The sequence below is a fragment of the Dama dama genome, chromosome 20 (assembly GCF_033118175.1).
Source record: "Dama dama isolate Ldn47 chromosome 20, ASM3311817v1, whole genome shotgun sequence".
Lineage (NCBI taxonomy): Eukaryota > Metazoa > Chordata > Mammalia > Artiodactyla > Cervidae > Dama > Dama dama.
In genome coordinates, this window is record NC_083700.1 from 24,643,347 (window position 1) to 24,649,346 (window position 6,000).

At 39.4% G+C, this 6,000-nt stretch overlaps 1 pseudogene; it reads right to left on the reverse strand.

Moving 5' to 3' along the window:
* Positions 1-5,468: 5,468 nt before the first annotated feature.
* LOC133041901 (U2 spliceosomal RNA) lies at positions 5,469-5,637 on the reverse strand (annotated as a pseudogene).
* Between the last annotated feature and the right edge of the window lie 363 nt (positions 5,638-6,000).

Genomic DNA, 6,000 nt, shown 5'->3' on the forward strand with positions numbered 1-6,000 from the left:
CCACCAGGCTCCTCTGTCCATGCATTTCTCCAAGCAAGAATACTGGAGTGAGTTACTGTTCCCTTCTCCAGGGGATCTTCCCGACCCAGAGATTGAACCCAGGTCTCCTGCATTGCAGGCAGATTCTTTACCATCTGAGCCACCAGAAACCCATGGTTTACGTACCTCCTCTAATTCAGTTACACGCTCCAAAGAAAAATAATACAGCATGATAGCAAAGAAGTAGACATGAACAAAATAAAAATCCAAAGAGTGAAAACCAGCAGGTACAGCAATGAGAGCAAAGTAAAACCTAACAGTCATTCTATAAATATACGAAAAGTATTTAAAATGCATTTAGAAAGAGTTCCAATGGAAAAGCATCACCAACTTAAAACATCTTGGTGATATAACAATAACTAAGCCCCCTACCTGAAATTGGGCTTCCCTAGTAGCTTAGACGGTAGTTTCCGCCAGCAATGCAAGAGACCCAGGATCAATGCCTGGGTTGGGAAGATCTCCTGGAGAAGGAAATGGCAATCCACTCCAGTATTATTGCCTGGAGAATTCCATGGGCAGAGGAGCCTGGCAGGCTACAGTCCATTGAGTTGCGAAGAATCAGACACAAGAACGACTAATATACACACAGACTCCCTAAAATCACTGAAATGCCAACAATCTGCCTGTATAGGTGCACAGTGCAAGCTTCATTGCCTTCCCACTATCTTATTAGAAGGCTGATATGGTCCTCAGTCAACTCTAGAACTATGTGATTTTCTTATGCATGTGGAATTTTAATAATCCGTAATAATTCACTGAGTAGGTATATTGTTCAACAAACTCTGATTAAATGCATGTTATGTGCTATGAACTCAAATCAAGAACTGATAATCCATCAGTGAGAAAAGCAGATAAAGTTCTTTGCCATCTAGAGCATACCCTTCAGTGGGGATGAGGAACAGAGGTAGGAAAGTATTAGTCGAGGGCTTCCCTGGTAGTTGAGATGGTAAAGAATCTGCCTGCAGTGCAGGAGACCTGGGTTCGATTCCTGGGTCAGAAAGATCCCCTGGAGAAGGGAAAGGCTGCCCACTCCAGTGTTCTGGCCTGGAGAATTCCGCGGACTATACAGTCCATGCAGTGGCAAAGAGTCGAACACTTTCAGCCTCTCCCAACAGGAAGCTTCTATCAGCCTCTTATCTTTATCTGTCAGAGGGCAGACAGAATGAAAACCACAATCACAGAGAATGAATCAAACTGATCTCATGGACCACAGCCTTGTCTAACTCAATGAAACTATGAGCCATACTGTGTAGGGCCACCGAAGATGGATGGGTCATGGTGGAGATTTCTATCAAGACGTGGTCCACTGGAGAAGGGAATGGCAAACCACTTCAGTATTCTTGCCTTGAGAACCCCATGAACAGTATGAAAAGGCAAAAAAGATAGGACACTGAAAGATGAACTCCCCAGGTGGGTAGGTGCTCAATATGCTACTGGAGATCAGTGGAGAAATAACTCCAGGAAGAATGAAGAGATGGAGCCAAAGTGAAAACAGTGCCCAGTTGTGGATGTGACTGGTGATGGAGGTAAAGTCCGATGCTGTAAAGAACAATATTGCATAGGAACCTGGAATGTTAGATCCATGAATCAAGGTAAATTAGAAGTGAAATTACATGGAAAGAGTGAACATTTACACTAAATAACATTTTACTCATATAAATGTAACTTTGGAAGGCTAAGCATCTCTTCTGATTTGACAACCCTTCCCATGCAACTCATTTAATAATGTATTAAATAAACCTAATTATTTCTAACAGCTGTCTTTTTATAAGATGAAAAAACAAATCTGTGTGACTTACCAGGAGCTTTTTGGGAAAACTGGGAAATCCTGAAGGTAATTTTAGATGTAAAAGATACATCAAAGTACTATTTTTAAATTTTATTTTGAATGTAAAATTTGATTTTAGGAAGGCAGAAATCAAGCTGGCAGGAGATTCAATACTTACAATGGGAAAAAGATCATGGTGACTAAGAAGCAATATTCAATAAAACAATAAAACATTGAGAGAGAGAGAAGGTAACATGATTATAAAGAAATTTAGTTCTTTCTTAAATGACAAACCTTTATTTTCTTAAATAATCAAAGACATAATAAATTCAACACAAACCATAGAAGGTTATTCTGGTAGACATACATAGAATCTTTGTGGTTCTAGGCAGGTTATAGCAGAAAAAAAACAATAACCCTTTATATTTGTAGCTTGAAGCAATAAACAATAAATTAGGAAACTAGCACATTGAAATTAAGCCCACTTTATAAGATTTTAAATACTTCATAATTTTCAAAGTCAAGAATTATAAACCATACCAAATAAAATTGATTTAAAAATTTTGTTCTTCATTGGAGTCTTTTATATTCTGGAACAAACTGATGTTTTACTTTATGACCATCTCAGAGGGGTTCGTGAGGTTAAAACTAAGTTTATAATATTGCTAAAATATTATTAACATGCCATGCATTCATTGTCACTATCTTCAAATGGATCAGTAAGTAAGCATGGTAAAATTTCTGTTTCTGTTTCAATTTTCAATAAAGCTGACTCAGTGGAAAAGATCCTGATCATAGAAAAGACTGAAGGCAAAAAGAGAAGGAAGCAGCAGAGGATGAGATGGTTAGATCGAATATCAAGTTCACTGACTCAGTGGACATGAAGTTGAGCCAACTCCAGGGGACAGTGGAAGACAGAAAAGCCTGGAGTGCTGCAGTCCATGAGGCTGCAAAGATTCGGGCATGACTTAGCGACTGAACAACGATAACAACAAAGCATTTATAGTTACAACCCACAAACAAAGCTCCCTGCTATCCTCAATAAGCATGAAGAGTACAAATGGGTTCAGAGACCAACAAAAAAGTACTTTAGGACAAGACTAACCTTTTCCTTAACAAATATGTTCAGAGTTGTATTTCTCTGAAATTATTGTTCCCAAATAGAGTCTCATCCACATTTATCAATCATAACTTTAAACCAAAGTAATTTCGTTTTCACAGAAAAAAAACTTGGGGGAGACAACTGGGGTTACATACCAGCATCTTTGCAAGTCTTGAAGAGCTCAAATAGAACACAACTTTCTATAGCCATACTTTATACAACTTCTCAAAATGGCAAAAATGAACATGTTCCTTAATAGACCCAAAGATATATAAGTCTCTCTGTAGCATATGAGAAGAAGCAAAAACAGAAAGTTAAAATTATGCTTAGTCATTAATGTTTCAGTGTTCTATCTTACTTAGAAATTATGCGGGTATCCAATGAATATTCATTAATTCAACTTAATGCTGATTTAAAGTTTTAACTTACCTAAACATTTTGAAAGTTATCTTCAAGTTGACTTACTACAAAACATAATTGTTGTTAAAATAAAATTTTATCAGAATAATAAATCAATTTGATAAAACATATTTTTCATTTTTTTACATAATGATAACTTTAAATAGAATAATAGCTTATTTGATCAGTAAATCTTCATTAATTTATAGCTACTTACAGAGTAAAAATCTACACATATTCATTTCTGATAAGTCAGTGAATACTTATTTGTTTTTATTAACTAAGATTATTAAACTAGCCTCATTTGCCAAATGTTTACATAATGGACATGAATTTGAGCAAATTCTGGGAGACAGTGGAGGACATAGGAGTCTGGCATACTACAGACCATGGGGTTGCAAAGGGTTGGACACACCCCTGATGCTGGGAGGATTTGGGGGCAGGAGGAGAAGGGGACAATAGAGGATGAGATGGCTGGATGACATCACCGACTTGATGAGCATGAGTTTGAGTAAACTCCGGGAGTTGGTGATGGACAGGGAGGCCTGACGTGCTGCGATTCATGGGGTCGCAAAGAGTCAGACACGACTGAGTGACTGAACTGAACTGAACTGAACTGAAAGATTCTTTTTTAGGATCATTGAGTAGATTTAACGAAACTGTTTGTCAAGGAAGGTAACATGTGTCCCTATACTTCTGTAGCAAATCTTCTAGCCGAAGAAAGAACATTGTTGGATGGCTTCACTCTCAGTATTTAACTGTATATTGCCTCAGGCCGTCATTGTCCATGGATAAGAGTTCAGCAGAAAGTTTTGGCATTCAGTTAAAGTTTCTGAGATTCACGGTGAGCACAGTTGTCACAGGGAACGAGGTGGATCATCTGCATGAGCAGTTCTAGAACAGGGGGAACACACTGTGTTCTGAATAACGAGAGGGTGGCCCAGCTTGTGACGGACTTGAAGCAGCTTTTCTAAAGTAGTGGTGGTTCTTTGAGGAACACTGGTTGAGTACAAGAGGGGGACCCAAGACGGTGGTGAGCTTAGAGCCCAAGCACTGACCAACACCTGGACCAGAAATGCTTTTCCTGTGGCAGAGGACAAACACACCAACTGAACGTGTCTGACCACTCTCTGTCCCCTCTCAGGGCACTCAGACGACCAAGAGCTGTAGCAGCAGACCAGTATCTGAGACAGCCATCTGCTCCTGTGAAGGATGCATGCATTATACACGGGTGGCCTGGCTGCTCACAACCACTGCAGATTTTCTGAACAGCAGTGGCCTGAGACTGAGTTTGAACGGGAGCAAATACATAGTGGCTTGCAAAAGTTTTCGTAAGAGTTGTTGTTCAGTCACTCAGTTGGGTCCAACTCTTTGCAATCCCATGGACTGCAGCACACCAGGCTTCCCTCTCTTTTGCTATCTCCTGCAGTTTGCTCAAACTCATATCTATTGAGTTGATGATGTCACCCAACCATCTCATCCTCTGTCGTCCCCTTCTCCTCCTGCCTTCAATCTCTCCCAGCATCAGGGGCTTTTCCAATAAGTCAGCTCTTTCCATCAGGTGGCCAAAGTATTGGAGCTTCAGCTTCAGCATCAGTCCTTCCAATGAATGTTCTGGGTTGATTCCTTTAGGATTGATTGCTTTGATCTCCTTGCTGTCCAAGGGACAGCAAGAGTCTTCTCAATACCACAGCTCAAAAGCATCAATTCTTCAGCATTCAGCCTTCTTTATGGTCCAACTCTCACATCCATACATGACTACTGGGAAAACCATAGCTTTGACTACACGTATTTTTCACTGGAGGAGAGAGAGTAAATACAGCTTTATTGGAATATTAAAAATTTCTGACTTCCAGTTGATAATAGAGCAGGGAAATACACTTAAAGTTATTTTTTTAAGATTCTGAATTTCTCAAAAGACTCTTCTTAAGACATAAGTGAGCACAATAGAGCCTGGGTTACCAAAGCATGCCTACTGTCCATGCTGGGGCCAACCAACAGAGACAAGGGCTGACATATGGAGCAGCCAGTGGAAAACTCCATTTGGCTGCATTGAAATGTGAGATGCTACAGACATAGATAACAGACTTCTGTGGGATTAGCAGATACAAATTATTATGTATAGAATGGATAAACAACAAAGTCACACTGTATAGCATAGGGAACTATATTCAATATCCTATGATAAGCCATAATGGAGAAGAATATGAAAAAGAATATATATAAACATATAGTTGAATCACTTTGTTGTATAGAAAAAATTAACACAGTATTATAAATAAATTATACTTCACTACACTTGATCTTAGCCAAAAGGCCAAGAAGCGGTCAAATATACTTCGATAAAATAAAATAAAGAAATGTCTGACTTCCCAGGTGGTTCAGTGATACAGAATTCACCTGCCATTGCAGGAGCCATAGGAGATGTGGATTCAGTCCCTGGGTCAGGAAGATCCCTGGAGGAGGAAATGGCAACCCACTCCCCTACTCTTGCCTGAAAAATCCCATGGACAGAGGAGCCTTGTGGGCTACAGTTCATGAGGTTGCTAAGAATTGGACACAAATGAATTGACTGGGCGTGCATGCATGTAAAGAAATATGAGATGCTAAAAGAATCTTCCCCATAACTCCCACTTGCATACCATCTCCTGAGAAGAAATATTTAAATGTTGACTGGAAACAGTATTAAATT